The 27,738-nt window shown below is 36.7% G+C and overlaps 2 pseudogenes across 2 annotated transcripts; one reads left to right on the forward strand and one right to left on the reverse strand.

Annotated features, from left to right (window-relative positions):
- The first annotated feature begins 5,232 nt into the window (after positions 1 to 5,232).
- On the forward strand, positions 5,233 to 6,705 carry LOC145149058 (putative CCR4-associated factor 1 homolog 10 pseudogene; annotated as a pseudogene). The gene is made up of 2 exons (XR_013729925.1): positions 5,233 to 5,522; positions 5,692 to 6,705. The product of XR_013729925.1 is annotated as a putative CCR4-associated factor 1 homolog 10 pseudogene (transcript).
- Positions 6,706 to 6,820: 115 nt separating this feature from the next.
- Positions 6,821 to 15,222, reverse strand: LOC145105414 (cytochrome b561, DM13 and DOMON domain-containing protein At5g54830 pseudogene; annotated as a pseudogene). Its single transcript, XR_013707305.1, has 3 exons — positions 12,182 to 15,222; positions 12,051 to 12,100; positions 6,821 to 6,886 (listed from the first exon to the last, which is right to left on the reverse strand). The product of XR_013707305.1 is annotated as a cytochrome b561, DM13 and DOMON domain-containing protein At5g54830 pseudogene (transcript).
- Between the last annotated feature and the right edge of the window lie 12,516 nt (positions 15,223 to 27,738).

The raw sequence follows: 27,738 nt of genomic DNA on the forward strand, positions 1-27,738 counted from the left end.
CAAAGACCCCTATGGAACACAAGCTCAAGCTCCGAAAAGAAGATGAATCTGAATTGGTGAACCCCACAGAGTATCGAAGTATAGTTGGTGGGCTGAGGTATTTAACTCATACCAGGCCAGATATAACCTTTGTTGTGGGAATTGTAAGTCGATTCATGGAGAAGCCAACTGTGAATCACTTACAAGCAGTAAATGGTATTTTAAGGTATATAAAGGGCACTCTGGATTTTGGCTTGAAGTACTTAAAAGGAGAGGGACCAGTCACACTAAAAAGGTATACAGACAGTGACTTAACAAATGACGTCAATAATCGGAAGAGCACTGGTGGCATGGCATTCTATGTGAATGAAAATCTGATCACGTGGGCATCACAGAAGCAAAGATGTGTGGCTCTCTCCACTTGTGAAGCTGAATTCATGGCTTCCACAATGGCAGCCTGTCAAGGGATTTGGCTAAGGAGACTACTAAGTGAAGTAACCGGGAAAAAGATACCACCTGTTGAGCTGAAAGTTGATAACAAATCAGCACTCGATTTGATGAAGAACCCAGTCTTCCATGGCAGAAGCAAGCATATAGACATTCACTTCCACTTCATCGGAGAATGTGTTGAGAATGGGGACATTTCAGTCACTCATGTCTGTAGCAAGGAACAGAAAGCTGATGTTCTGACCAAGTCACTGGGAAGATTGAAGTTTGAGGAAATGTGAAGTCTCCTTGGAGTAGTGAAGGTATGATTTCTGAATTAAGGAGGAAAATGTTAGTGTAATTCAGAAATTGTTATTATTTTAGTTTATGTCACGTGTTTGAGTTTCTTTTGAATAAATCAAAGCCATGTTGGCTGTAGAGTCCAGGTCATATGCCATTAGGGGTAGTTGCAGTCTTTTTAGCATTTTTTGAGTTTAAATAGCTTAGCAGTATGTACGTTGAGGTTATCACCTCCATTTTACAATTCAGTAAATAAAAAGCTTCCAGCTTTAAGCATTGTGCTCTGTTTTTTGCTTTGTTACTGTTTCATTGCTACAGGCTTGTGAAGAGCCAACAACAAAGCGGTTGGAAATCTAGGCATCGCAACTTCTTTCAGTAACTGGATTCAAGAAACCATCAATGTCTTAGTGGATGGGGAGAAATTTGTGATCAGAGTAGTGGAGAAAGCGGTAGACTCCTTTGAATGGGCGCCTATTTTTGCCCAAAGTGAATTCTTTGGAGAAAATTACGATGACGGATATTGGGAGGAAGAGAATTTTCCGGTAGAAACTCCGGCGACATTGTCATCTAATCCGCTGAACAACGACCTGGTCAGCGACAACAACTCAGTGGGAAACAAAAATAGAGCATTGTACACTGAAGGAGATGTTGACGACTTTCGCCTGCCATAGAAAAAGCTCAACGCATGGGGTTTAACGATCATGGACCCTCCAAGCCCAATTATTCCTCAAATAAGCCCACCTCGCCTAAAAGATCATATTACCATAGTTCAGTCTCTATTGGCCTGCTTGCTTATTCTTCGGTAATAGCCCAATCAGCTTAAATCCACCAAGTAGACCTGCACATTGCGGTCCCGTGCCGGTATTGGGTTTGTATCGAAACGGTCTAGTCTTTTTGTGGTCGGTCTCGGAGCGGTCTTTTTTGGTCCGGTCTTTTTTCAGATCGATCTCTTTCGGTCAAATCTTTTTTGGGACCAGTCTCGAATTTAGAACAGATTTAGATGTAGACACATGCACCTATCAGGTGGGGTTAAAGATAATACGTTCCTCACGGATAGGGACGATACTGCCCTCTCAAACTCTAAACAAAATCAGTAGTGCTAATCGAAAAATAAAAAATGGGCTTCATGCTACTAAGACAGATCTCGCTGCTGATAATAACAGGAACCACAATATAACCATATCCAAAGAAATTATCTTCATCACTGAAGTTGGAGCCAACTTCGGGATCGATTTAAGGAATTTTGAAGACATGGTCAAAGATGTTTTGATTAAGAAAGGTGCCACAAGTAATCCATGAATAGTGTTTGGGTGTTCATCTAAAAACTCTTTATTAACTTATTGATTTCTTGAAAAATCAATAAATAAAAAAAGTGTTTAGATACCTAATAAGAACTTTTACAACTCCTTTTGTTTAGCATTTGAAAAAGAGTTTTCAAAAAGTGGCAAATTGTGACTTTTTGAACTGACTTATAACTTATTATGATATATATATATATATATATATATATATATATATATATATATATATATATATATATATATATATATATATATATATATATAAAGTAAAACAAAATAGAAGACAATTTTAAGCCAAACACTTTTTAACTTATTTACTTATTGACTTTTGCCATTTAAAAGCTAAATATCAAACACCCTCTAAATGTCTCTCAATTAACATTAATGGGGTAGGGAAGGATGTAAAAAGGAACTAGATCTAAGACTTAATCGGTATTTACGAGATCAACTATTTGTGCATCCATGAAACCAAAGCGGAAATCATAAATGATTCATGTATCCATTCTTTTTGGGGAAATATACATTTTCAATCTTCTTTTGTTGGTTCTTTTGGTAACACCGGGGGGGGGGGGGGGGGGTAGTCTGGGATCCCTCCTTCCTCGAAATGGATTCAATTCACAAATATAGATGGTTCCTAGTGGTTACAAGAACTTGGAAATCCATCAAATGTCCGTATGCTTTAGTGAATATTTATGCCCATTAGGTATGCAGGAAATCTTTACTTTGGGATCAGTTATCTGCTATGATTTCGATTGCCCAAAAAAATTAGATCTTATGTGGCCACTTCAATAAAGTTCGAAACATTGACGAACGGAAATGGTCATACTTCTCAGCACGAGGTGCTCACATTTTCAACTCATTCATCTCGTCTTCGGGTCTTGTGGAGCTAAATCTTGGATGAAGGAAATATACTCGGACGACTACAGATACTTGCAAAATTTAGTAAATTGGATAGGTTCTTAGTCTCAGATAAGTTCTATCATTTTTGGCCCAACTCGTCTACCCTAGCCTTGATGCGACTATACTCCGACCCCTGTCCGGTTTTACTTGACTTGAATAGCCCGAATTTCGGTCCTCTGTCATTCCTTTTTTTCCCTCTTAGCTCCAATACGACGAGTTAGCTGTCGTGGTCAGGGATTCTTGGGTCAATACGCGTCCCAATTTGACAGTTTTTTCTAGAGTTGAAAAAATCTCTCGAAAGCTTAGAGTGCTTAAAAATGACATTAAAAGTTGGCATATTTATATCAAAAACTTCAATATAGACAAAATTGTTACTCTCAAAACCAAAGTGGTCGCTTTGGATGTCTTGGCTGAAAGCCAGATGCCGATTTTATCAAGGAAAGAAATGATACTATATTAAAAATTCAAGACCTTAAAAAATCTAAGATACTTGACATTAGACAGAAAGCAAGGTGCATGTGGGGGCTTGAAGGGGACGAGAATACAAGTTTTTTTCAAGGGCTTGTTAATATGAATCTCAAACGTTCCCGCAACCATGGGTTAAACATTAGTCGAGTTTGGGTCGCCAATCCAGTCAAAATCAAACGTGAGATTTACACTTTCTTTAAGCTTAAGTTTAAAGAGTTGCATCATCATAGACAACATCTCAGGAGCAATAAATTTTGGGTTCTTTCTTACAGTGATCATTACGGTGTGGAGGCGCATTCACTACCGATGAAATTAAAGAAGCAATATGGGGTTGTGGGAATGACGAATGTCCTAGGGGATTATTTTGTGTTTGTGAGGTATGGGGTTTGAATCCCGGCCACACACCTATACCTTTTTCTTACCTAAACCTGCTTGATTTTTTAAGTAATTAGAGGCACTTTATATTATATAAATTAGTTTACAGATCTTATACAAAATTGCAATAGAGTTCAACGGAAGGGTAATTTCCCTCTATCATTGTCAACATTACACGTCATCTGCCACACAAGCTTTCAAGATGGCAAGGTAACCGACAAATATTTGATTGACCATTTGACCTGATAAAAAAGACAAATTTGACAGGAGTCTGTTAGATATTAATATTAGGGATTAATAAACATAAATTTAGAGTTAGGGTAAAACACAAACTGTTATTATTTATCAAACTTAAGGAGTTTTGTGGCAATACCCCTTAAAGGAAGAAGAGTTTTAAAACGTGGTTTCAAATAACCTATTTTTGGCTCAATGGTGACCGAAGAGAGTATGTAGTATGTAGTGACATGACGTCTTATGTTAGATTTCAAGTAGTTGTCAACTTTAAATGTTGCCAATATTTCTTGTTTGTTAAACTCGTACTAAGACCTACATTTAATCACCGATGATGAAAGAGTAAAGTTGTGGAAAAAGAATAATAGAGGGAGAGGTGGGTGGTGGAGGAGATGTTGGTGTCCATTTTATTTTTATTTTTGTTTTAATTACAAGGTAAATCTCCAGAAAAGTCATAATATTTTAGTCAAATTTATGAAAAAGTCCCAAACTAATTTTTGTTTTACAGAAAATCACAGAATACCTGCTAAAACTTCGAAAAAACCCTTTTCAGCTGGTTTCACAGATTTAGTTAGTATTCTGTCCCTTTTAATTAGTTTGATCAAAATTTTGGTACTTTTCTGAAAATTATCCAATAACCAAAATATTTGAACTTTTCTAAAAATTACCATGAAGTTAATGGATATTATTATTAACAAATAATTCATTAACATAACAAATATTTTTATTATAAACAAAGGAAATATATTTGTTGCTAATTTCTAGGAATAAAGTGGTGGACTAAGCACTTCTTTATTGCTTGTTGGTCACTTTAAACTTTCTACGTTCCTCCTAAGCATCGTTGTGGGAATGATGGTGAGATGTACTCATTGAGTGTTCCTTTAATGTTGATGTTCCTATTATGTTGTTAAACCTAACTACCACAACATTCATACATCACATGGTAATAACCATCGGCTAACACACATCCATCGAATGTGAAAAAGTGAACCGTGAATGACAATTTATATGGAAACAAATGAATGATGATTATCTATTTAAATTGTCATTCAAAGTTTACTTTTCAATCTCGATAGATGTGTGTAATTCATAGAAGTGTGTAATTCGATGGTTGCCATTAGATAATATATGGATGTTAGGTGGTAGTTAAATTAAAAAAACATTTTAACATTTTAATACTTTTGGTCATTCCGTCTAAATTTTTATATTTGACATAAACAACACACAAAAATGTTACTGGGAAAGCGTGGGCTTTCCTCCTGGTTGAAGGTAAAGGACGCCGTTGATGTTTTTTTAGTTTTGACACTGTACTTTACCTTATATCGTTTCCCCACTTAGCCTATCCAAGTCGATTGCAGGAGCTTTCCAACCCACCCCCAAACTTCGCCCCGTCTCTCTAGCTCAGCTGGAGGAACTAGGAAGGCTCCATCTCTTTCAACCCTTTAAATCAAGAAAGAATCGTCGATTAAACACTTCGAATCTAGAAAGCCAGAAACGATTTAAGTGTTCACAACTACAAGATCTCTTCTCAAACCCCAAAAGGTAACATCTTTTTGCAATCTTGAAATTATATACGTATACCCTTCAATCCTGTTCTCAATCTTCAAGATCTATTATTATCGAAGTTTTTAGATTTTTCCCTGTTTATATTTCTGGGTTTGAGCTTGAAATTAGGGTTTTTTTTTTTTTTTTCTTTTTCTGGGTATTGCAGATCCAGCTGGAAAATTGTCGATTTAATATGTCTATTTTACTGCCCAAAAGCGATTCCGTTGAAATCAGGGAGGTATGGGATTATAATCTTGAAGAAGAGTTTGCTTTGATTCGAGAGATTGTTGATGATTACCCTTATATTGCAATGGATACTGAATTCCCTGGTGTTGTCCTTCGCCCTTTGGCACAATTCAAGAATATAAATGACTATAATTATCATACGTTGAAGGATAATGTTGATATGTTGAAATTGATTCAATTGGGTTTAACATTTTCCGATGAGGATGGAAATCTTCCCACTTGTGGGACTGAAAAACACTGCATTTGGCAATTCAATTTCAGGGAATTTAACGTTAATGAAGACATCTTTGCAAATGATTCCATTGAGATGTTGAAACTGTGTGGGATTGATTTCAAAAAGAATACACAAGAGGGTATTGATGCAAATCGATTTGGGGAGCTTTTAATGTCATCTGGGATTGTTTTGAATGGTAATGTTTGTTGGGTGACTTTTCATAGTGGGTATGATTTCGGGTATTTGCTTAAGTTATTGACACGAAAGGAATTGCCTGAATCTCAAATGGGGTTCTTTAATTTGATCAGGATTTACTTCCCAATCATTTATGATATCAAACATTTAATGAGGTTTTGCAATCATCTTCATGGTGGTTTGAATAAACTTGCAGAGATCTTGGAAGTTAAAAGAATCGGTGTTTGTCATCAAGCAGGATCCGATAGTTTGCTTACTTCTCATGCTTTCAAGAAATTGAAAGAAAGTTACTTTAATGGATCCACTGAGAAGTATGCTGGTGTTTTATATGGTTTAGGTGTGGAAACGGAGGTTCAAAATTATTAAATTTATGTTTTGTTTTCGGTTAAAAAATGTTGCATCTTTAGATGTGTTTGATCATGTTTGAGTACTGTATATTCTTGTTTTAATTGTTTGTATGAACAGTTTTGAATCATGATGTAGAAAGATATACAGGTTATAATATATTAGGCATATGAAGTAAAATATTGCATTTTTTTTTGAAATAATTTCAATTCATAATCAGCTATAAAACACAATAAAAAGCTGAAAATTGATAATGTTAACAATAACATATACGAATCAAGTTTTGTGTACAAGATGCAAAACAGCCTCCATTGATGTTTAATCTCTGCTCCAAGAATCATCCCTTTGTAATGGAAATGTTCTACATGAAAATATACCACACAATGAGCATCATGATGTTAGAGTCATCAAATGGTGTAGAGAGATAGAAACAATCTAACAATGGATTAAATCTATATAAAAACCACAAGAACCCAACTTGGTGTAACTGTTGATTAGAATGCAATTTTGGGGGATAATTTCTATAACACTCTAACATCAACACATTGCAGGTTCAAGATATCTATCAAGATTAGCAAGAACAACATATAATCATGCTATAGAAAAGATCGAAACACATATTTCTCCTTTCGGCCACGTCGTTCCATCAATTATGCCAAACTGCAAAAACACTACTTTTGTCGATAATGTGTAAACTAATAACAATCTAAAGAGAAAACGGCTAGAGTTTCAATATTGAAAGAAAACTATAAAAAGACAGAATGTGAAATAAGTTTATAAATAGGAAAATTATCTATGGTTAACCAAGCTAAAGGGCTAAACAAAAAGCACAATATTATAAAATAAGCCCAAACTAATTTATAATGCTAACAGATAAATGTTTATGGTCTCACTTGAACAAGAAAACACACATGCACTTCAGTGATTTTGTTATTTTTTTGTGCTAGGCGTTTGAGTGCTCTATTTCATTATCACAAAGAGTTTGTGTAACCCAAATTGTATAGGGTTGAATTATTTCTTCAAGAAAATGATTCCTATGTGATTATTGAGATTATTCGAGTTTTCTTTTGACACTATTAACCCTTTCAATCAACTCCAACAATCTAAATTTAGTGACTATCATGGCGGAATTCAACAAGTTGGTTGAGCTTGAAGGAAATGGCTTCTAGATATGGCAAAAGAAAATGTACTTCTTCCTTACTGCAATGAAGTTGTGTATGTGTTGGAGTATCCCCATGTTGGAGATCATGGAAGGTGAATCTCTTGAGGCAACATGACTAGGGAGCTAGTGAGAGGATGATGAGTACAATGAGTCAACATGAAGATCAATGAGTCATCTTAGTATCTAGTGTGATTGTCAAGTTGCCATGTTATTAGAAAGCATGTGTTCATACACAAAAAGGAAGAGATGCCTTTGGTACAAATCGTGATTCATTAGAATCCCTCCCGACACAAGAAATGACAAACCTAAGAAAAAAGATGTTTCAGAGTCGCTTTACGGTGAATATAGTGGAAGAAGGGATTAAGGGAAAGGTGGTTTTAGATAAACCTAAGTAACACAATGTGTTGGATATGTGGCAAATCCTTTGACTTCAATTATGATTGTCAATTAGCCAAGGCAAGAATGGTTTCGGAAAAACAACTTTACCAACAAATTTCTTACATATCATATTGATAATGTTGATTTGGCTTTGTGGATTAACAAAACTGGAACAAGTCATGTATGCTAAAATAAAAAAACGGTTCAAGGCATATGAATATATGTCATAACAAGTGAAATACTCTATCTCTCTCATTCTTGGTGAAGGATTAGTGGTATTAGAGTTTAGCCCTGAAAAAAAGATCTTGATCTTTCCTACGTTCATGTTTCAACGATTAGGAAAGATTTAGCTTTTGGAAGTTTGTTGAACAAATGTGGTTATAAATAAGGGATTTAATCTGATACATATGTATATCATCTAAGTGTGGTTTTCTTTGGCATACTCGTTTATAACATGTTTATTATAAGCAGTTGTTTGAAATGCCTAAAAGTAATTTTATTCTAGCTTTTGACACTAATTGGCAAGTACAAAAAATGAATGTTATCTACAATAACTAGGCAAGCTTAGGTTTTGTTAGAGCGAGAGACCTATGTGGTTTACATACCGACTAGTCTTTAGGAAACAAGAACTATGTTGTCGCATTTATTGAAGACCATACACCGGTTTTGCTATGTATATTACTACATGCTAAAGACAATGCCATAAATAAATTTAAGATTGTATAAAATGAAGTTGAGTTGCAACAAAGTAACTTAATTAAGAGACTTCACACCGAAAGCAATGGAGAGTATTACGATCCAATGTATGTTCAATCGTAGGCTTAATACATGATACTTCGAATCCTTAATTCCTTATACACAATAAAAAAAAAGGTGTGCCAAAGATGACAAATAGAGTTCTCACTGAAACGGTTAATTCCATATTGTCTTATTCGGGTTTGAGTGAGGAGGGGTTTTAGGGCAAAGCCATGTTAATGACTTGCTATTTTTTTAGATACAGTTCCAAACAAAAGAAACAGTGTATCTCTGTATTAATTCTGTAGTTCACAGAAAAACAAAAATTGAGTTATGTTTGAGGTTATGGATTTGAGATGGTCGTAACACCAATCAAACAAAAAAAATTAGTGAAAGAGGTATATATTGTATTTAATTTTATAAGTCAAGCATTCCACGACTTATAATGGTTATGTTATAGAGTCCATGAATCTATTTCGGTTAATACCGTAATAGAATCAGGAGATGCAATTTTTTATGAGACTGGATTCTCATTTATACATAGATCAAAAGACTTGGTTTCAAGTAAAAGTGGAACTAACAAGGAAGATGACTGGAAATTTACTCCTAATGAGTCCATCTACAACCATATGAGCCAAATGAAAGGAAAGCAACATCATTTGTTCCTGATGTTCAACTATAAGGGGTCCTATAGATGAGGTTACTTCCATATAATCGTATTGTGTTTGTATAGACGAGGTTCCAAAAAGATCCAATGAGGCAGTAGACTCTGAAGATGTTGCTTTCTGCAAAGATGCAATCAATGACGAAAGCCATCACGGGACATAATACTTGGGTATTATCAGATCTTCCATGCAGTTGCAAACCATTAGATTATAAGTAAATCCCTAAAGGAAGATGAAAGTAGAGAGAACTATATAAGTACAAGGCTTGAGTATCTTTAGACAAAAACTTTGAATTGGCAATTTCTATGTATATAAGCTCTGATAGCACGTATCTCCACTATTAGATTTCAACTAGACTTGGAGGCTATTCATAATCGAGTGATTCACTGAATGAACGTCAAAACAACATTCATGAATGGTGACATAAAAAAGGAGGTGTATAGTAACCGGTTTCACCATAGGTAATAATGAACATAACGAGTGTAAGTTGGTTAAATCTCTATATGAACTTAAAAATGACATCAAAAGTTTGGCGAGGTTATCTTGTCGAGTGGTGTTGTTCCACACAGATCGGATAAGTGTGTATAAAGCAAATTTACTTAGTCTACTAATAAATTAATCATTTGTTTATATGTTGATGACAATTGTTCTTCAGAACAAACCAAAGAAAAGTTGATTTAACTAATGAATTTTTGTCATCAAGATTCTCCATGAAAGGAGGAAGCGGATATGATCCTTGGAATTAAGATCATACGTTATAGCAAAGGAATTTCAATTACACAATCTCATTATATTGAGAAAGGGCTTAAAGAAATTCAGTTGTCGAAATTTTTCTTTGGTTAGAACTCGTATGGATAAGAGTGAGAAGCTTATGACTAAATACGAGAAAGTGGTATCAAAACTCGTATATTCAAAAGCAAGTATATTCAAAAGCGAGTGGCTGCTTAATGTATGATGGGTGCTTAAATAATTAGTTATACGATGGGTGCTTAGTAGGTTCACTAGTAACCCTAGTAGTCATCATTGGCTAGTTATACGATGGGTGCTTAAATAACTCAATAAAACTATGGATTGTGGTTTGTCATATGTCCGATTTCCTTTGACTACAAATGCAAGTTGGATTATCAATGTAGAAGATTTTTTCTCTTACGAGTGGTTGGGTGTTCTTTCTTCAGAGAGGTACCATTTCACTGGTTTCTAAAAGGAAAATGTGTATTGCTAATTCGACAATAAAGTCGAAGTTTACAACCTTTGTTGTCAGTAGTAAAGAGACAGAGTGCTAAGAAACCTAATCCATGATATTTTACTACGCTCGAAACCGATTTCACTTATTTCTATATATTATGGTAGTGATCCTAGTTTGGATAAGGATTATAACCAAGTGTATAATAGCATGTCTCGACACTAGGCGTTAGAAATAGCCTGGTGTGCAAGTTGATGACACACGACCTGATTTTCATGGGATTTGTTCTAACTCAAAAGAATATGAAAGACCCTTAACGAAGCGGTTATCTAGAAATAGGGGATTTGATACACAAATCGGTAATATAGATGTGGCTAAAGCCCATTTGAAATCTCTTAGGGTGGGAATCTCAATTTTCCTCTAATAAAATATCAGGCGTTGAATTCAATGTGGAAGCCTTACATGTAGCGACTGGAACACAAGTGTTTACATCATCCCAAGATATGTGTTTGAAGGGTCGGACCATCAAGTGCAAGTGGATAAGAGATTGATTTTTTTTTCTTAGTAGTTCTTTTGAAAAAAGAAATACATGTTTAGATGCATGAATAAAAGGATTACCTATAATCTCAAGTTTTGCCGCTTTAAAAAGCTCGGGCTTGGCTTTGGATTCCTCATAAATGAATACCACACACTGCTTGTAATAGTGTCAGATATCGACATTGGAGTAGTGTAGAAACTTCTATATATATTATCTTCAAGAGTGGAGTAAACGCTCACATAATTAGAATTAGTGTCATAACATTTGGTGTGATCGGGATTAACTTGAGGCCTGACAGATTTAGTATCTAGTATAATGCGAGTTTGGAGGTGTGAGTATACCCTCGTATAATTGGATTTATCCTAAGATGGCATGGATTTCTAGCAAATTGACAATGGGATCAAGCATAGGGCAACAATGGTATTAATAGATCCAATGAATTCGTCTAACCTTGTTGGCGGATATAACCGCTCGACTCTTATGTCAATTTGTCAATTGCACCAAAACTACCATCTAAATACTTCTAACCGCCAATTTCTATGTTTATCCAATTGGCATGAAAAATAATATTTATATTCTCGAAAATCAGTTTTCATACTTGAGAAAGAAAACACACATAGAATTTTAGTGATTCTTCAAGTTTTTATGCAGAAAACCATCCAAAAAAGGTTTGTGCAACGAAGGCGTATATCTTCGAATTGTTTATCGAGGAAAGTGAGTCCTACAAGATCGTTGAGATTATCGAAAGTTTTCTTTTGATACTCTTAATTCTTTAAATCAACTCCAACACATATTCCATAGAAATACAACCAGCATAAAAAGCATATTTACAAGTAAAGAGTTATCAAGGACCAAAATAGTTACCTGGAGATTTAGAAGAAAATTGACCTGCAACAGCACAAATGCATACTAATCTGCAAGAATATCAAAAACCAAATGGAAAAAGTCAAAGTTTTGCAGTATTAGTAAGACCTTAACTAAGGTAAAAACAGTACCTGAGTAGCATCCAAAACCACACTACGTATCATTTTGCCTCCAGAGAATCAAACATCGTTCTAAGTTGACCCTAGAAGCCTTCCAAGAACAAACAATGGCAGTTTGCATCAATGAATTAGAAAAAAAAAATCTGCTAAAAACGCCTATTTTTTTTATATAAAAATCCTATCTGCCCAAAGGTTCCAGCTGAATTTCCTTTCTTACTGAAGAACCCATAATTCTTTCCATATTTCCTTCATCTATCGTGCTTGGACTTAAAAGATCAGTTTCCTCATCTTCACCATCACCCAAAACAAAATTACCTCTCCCTCCACTTCTCTCTCTTACACTCCTTCCCCGAACATATTCCAAGTATAAAACACTAACAACACCCACCAAAACCCAAATCACCAAAGCACAAGTCAACCCCTTAACATTTTCAGCATTATACCTATCCCCTAAATGCTTCAACCCAGTAAAAATAGAAATAACCCCAATACAAACAGCCAATTTTCCAGCATAACCATGCATATATTCCCAAACTACCCTTTGGCGCAACGGTTGTTCACCATCAGGAGCTTCTTTAGGTCTAAAGTACGCGTTAATCGGTTGTATAAAACCCAATATTAAGGTCAAGATTCCAAATTTGACATGTAATGAGTGAAGATGTAAACCCCGAACTTCAGCTGCAGCAAAAAGAATCCCAAGGAAAGTAATTGTCAACCCTGAACACTGTGAATAAACATGAATCTTGAACCAGAAATCTCCATTAAAATTTTTCATATATCGAGCAGCCAATACGCCACCTGGCAGAAACATACCCCATGCAAGAAACATCATGAAACCATGCACAGCTAAAACAGGTTTTAAATCCTCATCAGCTTCAGCCGAACCACGTAAAAGTGAAACCCTAACAGCTTTACTACTTGTGCTTGAATGCATATTACTATCAGTCAAATTATCTGCAGACCATTTTGCCCCCATTGCCCATATCACTTTAAGAAGAGACGTGGGCTCCACAATGTTTTTACATTCCACCTTTTTATCTCCATCACATTCTGGCTTCAAAGGTCGGGAGAATTCTAGAGTTATGATTCCTTGTTCACTTTTGCATCTTACATATGTCAAGTTTTCATTGGTGGGATGTATACTTTGCACGTTATTTCCATCAATCCAATACGTATTCACACGTCCAGTTCCATTTCCATCAACCCATCCCACATACGCGAAACTATTCTTCATTTTTTCTCCAAACCCAATAGCAAGATACCCCGTTTTCTTCTCACTTCTAGCTGCAATAGATATCGACTTCTTTGAAAGTGTCCAATAGAATGTAACTTGTTGATCATCTAATAAAACACTATTGTTATACATATCACTAAGCCCTCCATCTACAACTTCTATTTTCCACCCCATTTTTGGGGTGTAAAGAGATTGATAGTAGATTTCATTAGGAATATTTCGATCGGGTGACCATTCTAACTCTTCCGGCTTTGATTGTACTCCATGTGCCATTTGTCCACCTGCATAAACCGTTTCTGATACATTTCTACTCATTGCATTTCCACCAATTGGATCAGAAGTGATGTAAAATGCCACATTATGACCAGCTTGTATTGAGAACTTTACAGGAACACCCCTTTCGATTCTCAAAAGAGGTGATTCTTTCTTGTTAATGTAAAGAACCTTAGAAGGGTTTGGTGGATTTGGGTAATGTAAAGCTGGACCTAAAGTTACAACTAGTGGCTCGTTTTTTTCGGCGATTAAAAGATCTTGATCTTGTTTGTTGTTGGCATCAAGTGGGCCCGAGCATTCGTTGACACTCTCTGAAATATTGACATCAACATGACCATAAGTCTTGCCATGGTTTTCAGGAAGGTAAAGAGGTTGGATGGAATCAGGTGGCCTGATTGAACCTAAAGCCCATATACATGTCATGTTCTTTTTTAGATCTACATCCCAATCGTAGTTTTTGTCAATAGATTTTATTGGTCTTTGATATCGAATAAATGAGACACCATCTTTCCTATGTCCATAAACCAATATTGTGTTGTTGACCTTATTATCATTATGATACATGATGTCTGGACAAACACCTTCAGCTCTACCATTCTTGTTTTTCATACATGCACTATACTTAGTGATATGATAATCATCCACAAAAGGCATTCCCTCTTCAGTAAAACCAGTCACTGCCACGTCAGCACCAAGCATATAATCTTTTTTGTTGGACGGATCTGCCCATCCAAAAGCCATATAGTTTCCAATATCAATTGCCCCCTCAAGCCCGATATCAATCACATTATCATCTTCTCTCAATGTCCACCTTAACCTATAAGTGTCTGATAAAACTTTACAATTATCAAACATAGTAGGCTCTCCATCAAACTCAACAACAGAACTCCCAGTAAAATTAATGGTTGATGGGGCAGGGGCAGGAGCAGGGGAGGGGGAGGGGGAGGGGGAGGGGGATTCAGTCATTTCCTTCAACACCAAATGCCCGAAATCAGAAGCCATTGATTTCTTCCAAACAGATACGACCCTGATATCATCCCAAGTAACATTACTCATCAAAGTAACATTAAAGCTATCATTTTTATAAGTGCTTGTGTTGAGTTTTTCATCAGAGATAACAAACCCAGATGTTAAATTCTCATAATTATCACCAACAGCACCCCACCAATAAACATCAGACCCCCCAGAGAGCATATCGAATTTGCTAACCTTAAAAGAACAATCATCAATTATACTAAAATACCCTCTTAGCTGATGCTGAGACATAACGAACTGGCTTGTGAAATGAAGTAAAGACGTGTTGGTTTTGGGACAATTGTGGCTGGAATCCGGATCAGATACGGAGAATTCGAACAGGTATATGAGAAACCCCAATGAAATTATTAATAAAGATCGTACATTTCCCATTAAATCGATCAATATTATGAGATATGCAATGGATATTAAAGATTGCAGACAAACGAATAAGGGGGATAGAAAAACTGTTGTGGCATTGGCAGATTACCGGTAATGATCGCCGGCTATCGGTGACTGGGACGTTGGTCGTCGAGAGAGAATGGCAAATTGAAATTAGAGTTCGCCGTTAAGTTTTGTTTGTTTCCGGTACATTGTTTGCTTTTCATCCCTTATTTATGTAGTTTAGCCAAAATGTTCCCTTAAGATAATGATCTGTACTATATGCCCGCTCAATCTTAGGGAACTTCATATGCTAAACGTATGCGTTTTATAGGGGCAATGCTATAAAAGACCTTATGGTTTGGATAAAACAGTCATTTGAGATTCGTAAATTTTTCACCAAAACCAGTTAACAAAAAATTGACCGTTTTTAGCCGTTTAATGTTAGAAAAGGTAGAAAAGCCCTTACATTTTTGGTTTGGTTATATAACACACCATAAGTTGGAATGAAAGATGAGGGAGAGAATGATATGACACTAACATGGTAGTGAAAGATGAAAAGATTAGTATAAGACATGCTCTAATAATATAGTGGGTGAGAACACTTGTCTATGTTAGGGTATGAAGACTTGATCATTAAGCCGGAAAGAGAATTCTCCCTTTATCATGAGAATGCTCTATTGGTGGAAGAATGCTCCCTTGGTGGGAGAATACTCCCATAAAAAATGATGCTAAGTCTTGATTGCGCTAGAGCATTTGACTAATGTGTTGCCACGAATCATAAAGGCTTTGCTCGGAAGGAGAAAACGTTGTAGTGAAGGAGAAAGTGCCGTGAGGAAGGAAAAAGCAATGCAAGTAAGGAAAAAGTGTTGCCACTTAAAGAATGTGGTGGGCACTTGTAAAGATGTTGCCTTGTTGCTAAATGCTCCCTTAGTCTTGTAAAGGAGTTGCCTAGCTGTTGAATGCGCTCCAGTAGCCGGAGAATGTGGTGGTGGAATTGAGAAGGTGTTGTTGCGTCTTGAGAACGTACTCCTAGCTGCATGGCAGGTGGCCATACACATCCCTCAAGGTTAAAGATTCTTGAAGCATCTGCATGATGTCTTGTAACACTCGGAATTTAGGTATGTTACCTTTTAGCCCTTGGGATAAGATTATTTTTGCAAAGGGGGTCCCTCTGTACGATGGGCATACATATGCGTACGCTGGGCATACATATGCGTACGCTTTGCGTACTGGGGTGTTCTGGACGCGGGCTTGTACCACGTACGTTGGGCGTACTAAGGTGTACGTGGGGCGTACGTGGCCTTGCTTTGTTGGGCCAAGTATAGGAAGGGTAAAATAATCTTTTACCCATTGGTATGATAGATTATGAATCGGACCTTGGATTATGGAAAATTTTGTTAAATATTGATTAAGGATAATTTGGATGTGTTCGGCGCCCAGTAGCAGTAGCACGTGTGGTTCGGTTATCTCTAGAATAAGGTTATTTTGCTCACTATATTATAGGATACTAGGGTCGTATGTGCTTGTTGTCTTTGTGACTCTTGTTGTATGTATGTATGCCTGTTTGCTATATGTATGTGGGGTGAAATAGACCCGTACGGTTAAAAAATACCGATTGAGTTGAAATAGACTCGGGGGTGAAATAGACCTGATACATCCTTAAGCTGACATATATGTATGGTATGTGGTATTTTGGGGAACTCACAAAGCTTTATGCTTGCAGTTTCATATTTATGGTTTCAGGTACTTCCGGTTCGAAAGGGAATGGTCTGACATGAATGCACATCATCCACCAGAGTTTATTTCGCATTTGATTAATCGTGATTTTTAATCTGATGTTTAAATGCTATTTTTCACATCGAATGATTTTGGGAATGGAATGTTATATGAATTAGTGTTATTAAAATGAAAATTTTTACTTCGAATTTTTGGGACATTACAGTCACGTTGGCAGGAATCTTGTCTATTGCTTCTTGTATTCTTTCTTTATCATAAAGACTTTTAGTATTCTTCCTTATGTTGCTCCCATATACCCTCCTCGTATATAGAATCAATATATTTAAAAGTTGATAGCGTTTATTGAAAAAGAAAATGTTCTTATAATTAACTCAGCCTTTACGAATTGTCTGATACGTAAACAAAATTACTTAGTTAGAATGTGCTAGTGAATAACCAAACAACCCTTGAGAGTCCTCCCAGACTACTGTCATGATCATTTGGTGTTCATGGTTGAACAATATCAAACAAGAATACAGATCAAGTAAAGTGTTCAGATGGATTCTTAACAAAATTGCATAAGAATTGTTTTGCATATTGCAAACTCAATCTCGATGTTGAAACTCAATTGAATATACTTAATTATACAAACTTAAGTAAATGGGAATAAAACATGAACTATTTGTACAAGGAAAATCACATTATATACACACTTGGCCTAAAAATATAAATTGATTAATTGAAATTTCAAGAAAATCACATAATTTTCTTTTGCCTAGCATGTTGCATCCATACAAATCGGGGAGTTTTCTTGAAATCAATTCATTGCGATTCTTCAGTTCCTTCTCGTTTTGATCGTAATTCTTTAAATACACTCCGAACTTTTTTGTTATCTCTTATATTAGCAATTCAATAATTTTTTGTATCGCCTCAACTTGTCATCTCTCTGTAAAAGCCTTACTTGCGGATGACATGGTAGTATCTAGCACTTGTAATTCATAAGCCCCTTGCAGTAACAATAAGCAAGAAAAAAAATATTAAAGCATTAAAATTGGAGAAGCTAAAATCTTAGACATGACTTTCGATAAAAGAAATTCAAAGTTCAAATATCATGTTTTGACAAAAAGGTAAATACAAAATAAAGGGTCTTCTTTACATAGTTAAGGGCTTCATTCACATTGATAGTTATGTTTTTCAATTTAGCTATTGAAATCATATATTAAGATAAGTCAAAGAACAAGAATTTCATCAAACGAATATGATTATACGACAATCCATTTCATTGAGAAATTTTATCAAACATGTATGATGCACTCCAAGATACAAAAATTATGCAACACATATTTATGATTTACCTAGTACAATATATCATATAATGCAAATATGGTTCACATAATCTGCACAAGCAATGAAAAGCCGAAGTTATAATCAGATTTAATCTTATGGTTCTAACAATAGTGAAATCGAAGTTCAATGGAAAAAGGAAAGGAATCGTACATATTACCTCATGAATCAAACAATGATGAGGTTGAAGTTGAATAGAAGAGGAAAGGAATCACATATATAGCCTAGATAAATCGAAACAATATCACAAAATACTGAAGAGGAAGATAGAAATTACCGAAATGAAGAAGGGAAGACGAAGATAAATCTCGGAAAATTGGATGGGATGAAGGGAGAAGTTGGAGACGTACAAGGAAAATAGGGAATGAAATTGAGTTTTACTCCAAAGCTGTAACATCCCAAAAATACGGTCTGAAAATTTCGTTTTTTCAATTATTAATAAAACCATAGTTATCCAAAACACATGTCATAATAACTCAAATGTCATACCAATGTATATCAAAATATCAGAGTCTAAATATCAGCGGCCCAACAAATGGTGTGTGCACCACAATCATCCCGAGCTCTTCCCCTTGCTACCGGAAGTACCTGAAACTAAAACTGAAAACTGTAAGCACGAAGCTTAGTGAGTCTCCCCAAACTACCACATACCATACACATAATCGTGCTACTGAGAGATATGGGCCCCACCCATACTCTAAGAGATACGGGCCCCGCCCACACTCCGCTAACTAGGAGATACGAGCCCCATCCACACTCCACTGACTAGGAGATACGGGCCCCGCCCACACTCCGCTGATTAGGAGATACGGGCCCCGCCCACACTCAACTAATCATGAGATACGGGCCCCGCCCAGACTCGAATAATAATGAGATACGGGCCCCGCCCACACTCACATACATAAACAAACATATACAAGTATCACACAGACAATAAGTACACAACCTACCATTATACCAATGATCATACTCAAGTAATATTGAGATACGCCCCCCCTCCCCCCCCCTCCCCCCCCCCACACTCAGCTAATGATGAGATACGGGCCCCGCCCCCACTCGAATAATAATGAGATACGGGCCCCGCCCACACTTACATACATAAACAAACACATACAAGTATCACACAGACAACAAGTATAGCAATCCAACAATCTGATTGATATCTATACTTTGATAATAATGAGATACGGGCCCCTCCCACACTTCGTGTTACTATCAAGAACATATAAACTACACGGGCCGGCATTGGTGCCTTAGACCCGTTCAATCCAGGAGGAAACTCACCTCGCACTGCTGAAGTCCCGCGAATAAATCTCGGGCTGCTGGTTGACAGATCCCCAAGTTGTCAACATCAAAACAAAACCCAATTAACCATTTGGGCTTCCTATGGATAACTCTAAAATTCCCACTTGGGGTAAAATGACCATTTTACCCCTAACCTAGATTGGTCCAAGATTAAGGCCCAAACTCATACTCTGAAGGCCCAAAAGTCAAATAATCAACCAGGGCCCAACTATGGCCCGATTTTCCAAATTAGGCCCAATCCTCTACACGGTCTTACCCTAAGGCCCAACCATTTATTCTGGTCCAAACACTTGGCAATCCAATGGTCCAGTATCTCATAATCATCAAGGCCCATCTATGGCCCAATTTTCCAAATTAGGCCCAAACCTTTCCAATGGGCCTTATCCTAAAGCCCAATTCAATATTCTAGTCCATACTTGTTCTTGGATAGCCCATCAATAGTCCAAACATCTAGGCCCAACAGAAAAGGCCTAACTCAAAACCCAACACAATTAGGGTTTTCACATGAAATGACGATTAGGGTTAAGTGTTCTCACTTAACCCATTAAGGACTTAACCCATGGCGGCAGACGGCGCCAGAAAAGACGTAAACGGAGGCCCCATGGTCACCGACGACAGCTGTGATGATTTCCGATGTCACAGCCACTGAAAAGAACGAGTGTGGGAGAAAATATGAGTTACAAACGAACTAATTGTGCGTTTCCGGTGGTTCTCGATCCTCATATGACGAAAACATCACCTTCTTCGGTCTTCGACGCATCTCCTGGTTATCCTTCTGCAGTATGTCATGATACCTTATTCTTCATTTCCTCATCTGCTTCATACTACGGCACCAATTAAGCTTTCTCCCGAGACTTGGCAGTGATCTCTGCCATAGTCTCAATAGTTTGGCGGAGATCTAATAACTCTCGCGCCAACTGCTACGCCTCAATTACCCGGGAAAAATCTGCCTGGAGCCTGGTCGAAAAGTCATCCCATGACATAGCATCGACCGCATCATCACTCAACTCACTACCAACCTCTTCCCATCAATCACGTGCCCTGTCGTTCAGGAGGCATGATGCAAGTCGGTCCTTATACCCTTTAGAGACTACGACTGGTATGAAAATATTGGCGACATCTGCCAATCACCTGCTACTAGCAATGGGGTCCCTAGCCCCATGATAATCTGGAGCTTCACAAGCTCTGAACTCCCAAATCATCAACGTACGCGTCCCTATCATGGCTGCTATCTCAGTGCAGAATGCACTCAGCCTCTCATCACAAATCTCTAAAATGCCCTCCTTGATCGTACTGAAAATCACAGGAGTCTAGTCAATGATATTGCGCATAATCTCAGATGGAATGAACTCCCTCATCTGATCATCAAGCTGCCCAGCTCCAGAGTCCGAGCCTGATCCCTCGCCGGCACCAGAACTGCCATCTGGTCTACCATGAAGTGTCACTATACATCGGAAATATACCATCATGATCATCATAATACTCATCATACTCGAGGGATCTCACACACTACAAGTTCCCTGGTTTCATCTCAGCCTTCCTTGATTCGAGTACGGATCCTCCGCTTTCAGTAGTACGGGCCCATACTACCTTCCACGTCTATCCGTACTTTCCTCAAGTACTGCCTTGACTCCACCAAGTCCCTTCTACTGCTACTGCTCTCTGCTACTCTCATCCTAGGATTGCCCTAGGTTAATCACCAATCCACTCTCCGCCATCAGCTACATAAGAAGTCCCTGTTATCTCCCCCTAACTAGCTCACGAATACCATTACATATCACTCAGACTAGATAATTCTTCGAATGAGAGGTTCCTCCTTACAACGGTTAGACTCAGACGAGAGCTGTGAAATAAGGCTAACCCTAACCTTCTGAAATTATCTAGTCCTTGTAATATGTAACTTAACATATTCATTTACTAGCTAGTAAAAGATAACTAGGACTCCTAAAATCACAAAGCAAGCAACATTCGAGCATTGAGTAAACATAATCAAGCATATCATAATCAGGCCATCACTGACTAATCTGTACTAGCATGCGATTCATAAAGTTGAGATACATATAATAGGCACATAAGGCATCCTCCCTAGATCCTTAGTCTTAAACTAGCATGCAATTCTCATAAAGCTGGTACACATATAATGGGCACATAAGGCATCCTTCCTAGATCCTTAGTCCTAATCTAGCATGCAGTTCTTATAAAGTTGATACACATATCTTATCATAAACTTGTATGGGTAATTTGGGAGTACTTACTTAAGCTCGGCTGATTGCATGCACCACACCCTTTTCTCTTTTCAAAGTTCGTTTGTCTTTTCAAATTCTTTTATCTTTTCTAAATTCTTTTTATAAAAATGATTTTCTTTCGAAAATTTTCATACCAAGTCCTCAGTTTGAGTTCAGACACACCTGAGAGTGTGCCCGAATCCCTCAAACCAAGGCTCTGATACCAACTTGTAACATCCCAAAAATACAGTCTGAAAATTTCGTTTTTCAATTATTAATAAAACCATAGTTATCCAAAACACATGTCATAATAACTCAAATGTCATATCAATGTATATCAAAATATCATAGTCTAAACATCCCAGACCGAACAAATGGTGTGTGCACAGAAATCATCCCGAGCTCTTCCCCTTGCTACCGGAAGTACCTGAAACCAAAACTGAAAACCTTAAGCACGAAGCTTAGTGAGTCTCCCCAAACTACCACATACCATACGCATAATCGTGCTACTGAGAGATACGGGCCCCACCCACATTCTAGGAGATACGGGCCCTGCTCACACTCCGCTAACTAGGAGATACGAGCCCCGCCCACACTCCGCTGACTAGGAGATACGGGCCCCACCCGCACTCCGCTGACTAGGAGATACGGGCCCCGCCCACACTCCGTTGACTATGAGATACGGGCCTCGCCCACACTCAACTAATCATGAGATAAAGGCCCCACCCACACTCGAATAATAATTAGATACGGGCCCCACCCACACTCACATACATAAACAAACATATACAAGTATCACACAGACAACAAGTACACAACCTACCGTTATACTATTGGGTTTTGAGCATAACAACATCCTATGGTGTACATGCAACCCTAATTGCTTTGGATCTAGGTTTTTCTAATTTGAACATACAACTATGAACACTAAAGCAATAACCCTATTACTAGCATACATATTTCGAAATTAACATATGATTAGGGTTAGAAACTTTACGTCTCTTGTTATGTAGCAATAACAAGTTAATCCTTCTTGATCTTGACTTCTGAAAGCCTAGTGCCCCAAGTGTTGCACCTCTAATGGAGTCACAAACACCCAATGCAAGAAGATGACTTAGGAGAGAGGTGAAATCGGCTAGGGCAACTCAAAGAAGACATAGGGCCGATTTCCACATGCTAAGGGATTTATTTATAGTTGAGGCTATTAGGGGTTTAAGGTGGAAACCCTAATTTCCTTGCTTAGGCCTTAAGCAATCCATGCAACCCTTCTAGAAAGCCCCTTTGGACGAAATCTTTATGGGCTTCCCATAGATTTCGTCTAATCCCTTCTATTAGGAATCCATAGCCCAACTAGCAACTATCAGATAGTTGCAATATCAGTCCCCTTTATTTAATCAGTCTCTTTTGATCACCAAATTAATTCCGAATTAATTTCTGATAAATACTAATTAAATAATATGATACCCATATAATATATTAATCTTGTAATATATTAATAAAACCATTTTGAGTACTAATTTATTATTCATATAATAAATTCTACTCTCTCTCCTCTTGTCATCCTATCAAGTTGCATGAGTGAAGGCAACCCAAAAGGACCATGCTCATAATCGGGTCAAGTACATACCAATAATAGTTATGGGCTTAGACACCTAATCCAACAGTTTCCTACTTGGATAAGTCTAATAACTATTATTGCAAGTACGACTTCAGAACCTGATTAGCAATCGTAGCTTTCAAAAGCCGCTGTCGAACTCTGATCTTATCAGTAACGCGTCCTTTAGATAAGGGATCATATATTCCTCCATTCTCAATATATAGTATGAACTGAGACATGGATTATAATCATTCTCTCTGTTTATGTGTTGTTTCCCGATTTCCGATTTAAGACGATTGACAAATTGAACAGATCAAATCAGTCCAGGCTTGGCCAAGCGCTTAGGGTGTCATCACTAAATCATCGAGGGGCCCACATATATCGCTTCTATCCTATTTTGAGTAAAAAGAAAGGATAAACTCCGACTCATATGCTTGCACTATTTACTCATCAAGTCACACACAACAATACGTTTTATAACATCAAGTTACTGATGTGTTTACGCATTATCAATGTGCAACCGACTCGTAAACAACAACTCATATCTCTCCGTTTCAAGAATATAGGATATTATCATCTCACAATCACTTGTGATAAAATCCATGAAGTGATTCACGTGAGCGTGGGTTTAATCTAATACTCAAATCTTATTTCACGAGCACTCATGAACATTGCAACAAACTTTTGCTATGTCTAAACGCTTTAGACAATCTACAAGCCAATTCATGACAGTCTTGCCTCAATACCTACTTCCAATGTATGATCGACTGTGGATGTTTGAATAACCTAGTTATTCTGGAAGTCAAAACATGCAAAGTGAAACACAAGAATAATCGAATCCAATATGGTCTCAAACTTTGAGTATAAATAAAACACTTATTATTTAATCACCATATCGATTACACATTATTCATCGTATAATGTTTCGAATAATCAACTTAATACTTGAATTATAACAATAGTTGTCCCATGCTCCAAGCATGCACACTATGTTTACCTATGGTCCTTACTTTGTGAAATAGATCAATTGAAAACATTTCCAATGATGCTCAGTTCACAATTCCTAATCCTTATCACAAGTGTAAGAATACCGAATTCTTGCCACTATTAGAATATGTCAGATTCTAACATTTTATGCAATGATCCTTTTGTAATGTCATAGCACCAAAGTCACCAAAACTTTACCAATGAAATTATAAAGTGCTCTATTGGAGATTGTTTCAATACAACTCCATAGATATGAAGTCTCACATTCAAACTACATTCATTTGAACATCCTTCATGCATAAGAGTTTCTAATCTACAAAGATTCTTAATATCCAACTCTCATTATGGAAACATTTCCATATTTCCCATATGACAACTCATTCTTAATAGAATCCTATCTATTCATAATAATGTCGATATGGTCCATTCATTACTATACTTCCAATTGCCCACAAGCAACTAATCTGTATCGAACTTTAGATCATCCTTGACAGTTGTTTAATTATTTTAGTCATATCCGGTTCTGGTCCTTTTTCCCTCTTAATGCCCTAGGAATTTGGAAAATCAGAACGATTGAATATTACAGCATATGCAATCGATCCTATACCCGAAGCGTATGGGATACGATACGCAATGGAAACGTGATACTTTACCAGTCTCTTGCCATAATATTGCCATATATAGAATTCCCTTATGTTGAATCTTTTCAACATAACATTTATATATGTCCTTTGACTAAATTTGATTAAAATTTCTCGATCTAAGCTTTTAGATTTGAAATGAAGTATAAATTTCTCTCCCTTAATTATAGCAAAACAACTTTTCAACCTCTGCAACTTTGCGAATTGAAACTTTTGTTTTCTATAATTAATATTGCTAACTCGCAACACTTAACATAATAATCATGCTCCCACTAATATGATAATTATATCCTTACCAGCATAACACTTATGCTCCCACTAGCTTTAACATGTATTCAGAAATCATCTGGACTTCTAGAAATCAATACCTATTGACTTCCTTAACCAAAGTTCATATTTTCTATACGAGACGCTTCGATAAGTTTTTATCTAAGCTCATACACATTTTATTAGAAACCTCATATGTGTGTCTAAACAATTTTAGAACTTACAACAATAAGTCCTGATTGCTTAAACTATTTGCCACTTCTCACAATTCGAACTATGAAGAGGGATGTCGTAATCATAATCGAATTCGAGATTGCAAATATCACAACGCTATCCCCTTAAAATCATCTTAGTGAAAGCGTTTCCTCACAATCATTTTCATGAAATGGAGAGAAACCTTTGCCACTTAGATTTTATGATGTATGTGTTCTTGTCCATGTGAATTTGTCATAACCATAATCACAAGACAAGGTTTGTGACAAATCCAAACTCATATGGACCGAACTTGTCCAATCTTAATTTCTTGCCACCTGGCAGCACAGGGGCCTACCATGTCTTCCAAGTTGTTCAGTAGCTCACCCATACAGATCAATGTACTTTCATTGATCAAGGTGATATGCCTTATGCATTAAAATGAGAACTCATAGAACTCACATGCATAGTCAACTCAATTAGAATGACACATAAACAAGAATATGCCAACACGATAGGTTACAAACCTCAAGTCGTGTGCTAGTGATCAATAATAGGTTTACTCTTGATTAGTTCTTGAAACTTTTCAAGATCTTTAAGACCCCACTGACCTCTTGACATATAAGATTCTCTTTCAAGAAACATTTCCTGACAACCAAATATTCAAGAGTTAGTGCGGGTTCTTATCAAGATAAACACTTCACACAATTTGTCCTAGTTGGTATTTGTCTTATCCAAGACATCACAACTTACCAATTTCAAATGTGCAGGAATAAGAAGACATTTTCTACTCCAAATTTTATGAGTGTGTTATAAACCTTCTTAAGATGTGTCACTCAAGTCACAATCTTGGAGTTTAACTCCAAGACTCGATTTTGGAACGAAGTATGATTCTCCTTTTGATTTAACCATTTCAACAATTCCCGATTCCTCTACTTAGCCATACAAGTGCACTAAGGTGTCTTTAGAGGATCAATTATGATATGGTTTCATAATCATTAAGACGATCATAAAACATGATACTTAAGTACTCTCCCATCTTTTCAGATTGGAGAAACTCTTATCTTTCTGCCTAATTGATTCTTCTTATTCGTTCTGCTATTCATTGAAACCTTTTTCAATGATTCAGAATTACACTTAATCTTGTAAGCATAACCATATTTACTAAACTTTTAGTAAATCATAACGAATAGTATTATTGTTCTTTGTGGTGGATCTGACCAGTGCACAACAATGTGTACCAGATCGATTAGTCCTTCACTTAACTCTTTGTCAAGGAATTAGTCTTAATTTCCCAAAGATGAAGGTTCTCATTCATCATACAATACAAACTGCATGATACCAAGTTTCTGTCCAATTGAAACTTGGGTGATGAGAATCTTTCCTTATTTGGTAAATTTCCGACACTATCACAAATAACATAATAAAGAATCACATCCATTTCAATATTGCTAACAATAGAAATACACAAACATCAATTTTCACAAATGCCATTGCAAGGAAATATAAATAAGACAATTTTTTTTTCTTTTATTTATAAAATGCAGAAAAACTTGTCCTTACAACGCAATTACATATGAAAACTATGTTACCAAATATGTCTAAGCAATCTATCATAACTCCTAAGCAGCAGCTCAAAAAATCCAATCATCGAACCATGCGATCGAAATCCATTTCTTCGCGATCAGACTCAACTCACTCTTATTTTTTAAGCTTCCTTTATTTTCTTCGATCCTACAAAACATCAAAATGCAATATTATCACATCATGTATTAAGAATCTACAAATATGAACTTAATAGAGTTAGATAGTGGATTTTACCTGAACCAGAGTCATACATCTTGACTCTCCCATACTTGCGATCTATCAGGTAAATAGGGCAGCTTCGTAACCAATGCCCCTTCTCTTGACAATAGAAACAAGTAGACTCTTTTGGAATAGCACATGGGACAATATCAAATTCAACCTTTCTCTTTACCATCCGGTCAAACGGTTTGACCATGATCAATCCCTTTCCATTGGGAAGAGAAGACTTTTCTGGACTTCCAGTGTTTCCATTGTCAATGTCCATGGAAGTTCAGGAGGTTGATTTACCAGTCAAATTTGCTTTATCAGTGCGCCAAATCATTATTGATTCAGCAACAATAAGCAAATAGGTAAGATCAATGAGGGTCATGTCGTGGTCCATCATATAGTAATCTTTTATGAACTCACTATTGATGGGTTTGAGCCATAAGAACTTTCCTATGTGCACATGCAAACCCTAATTGCTTGGATCTAGGTTTCTCTAATTGAACATGCATTGAATCCAAGACTTGCAATACTAGATCTAATGTAATATATTGAATCTAATCATATGAAATCAGATCTGAAAGAATACCTTGAATTAC

This window comes from Lactuca virosa, chromosome 1 (assembly GCF_052849685.1).
Source record: "Lactuca virosa cultivar CGN04683 chromosome 1, Lactuca_virosa_CGN04683_v6, whole genome shotgun sequence".
Taxonomy (NCBI): Eukaryota; Viridiplantae; Streptophyta; class Magnoliopsida; order Asterales; family Asteraceae; genus Lactuca; species Lactuca virosa.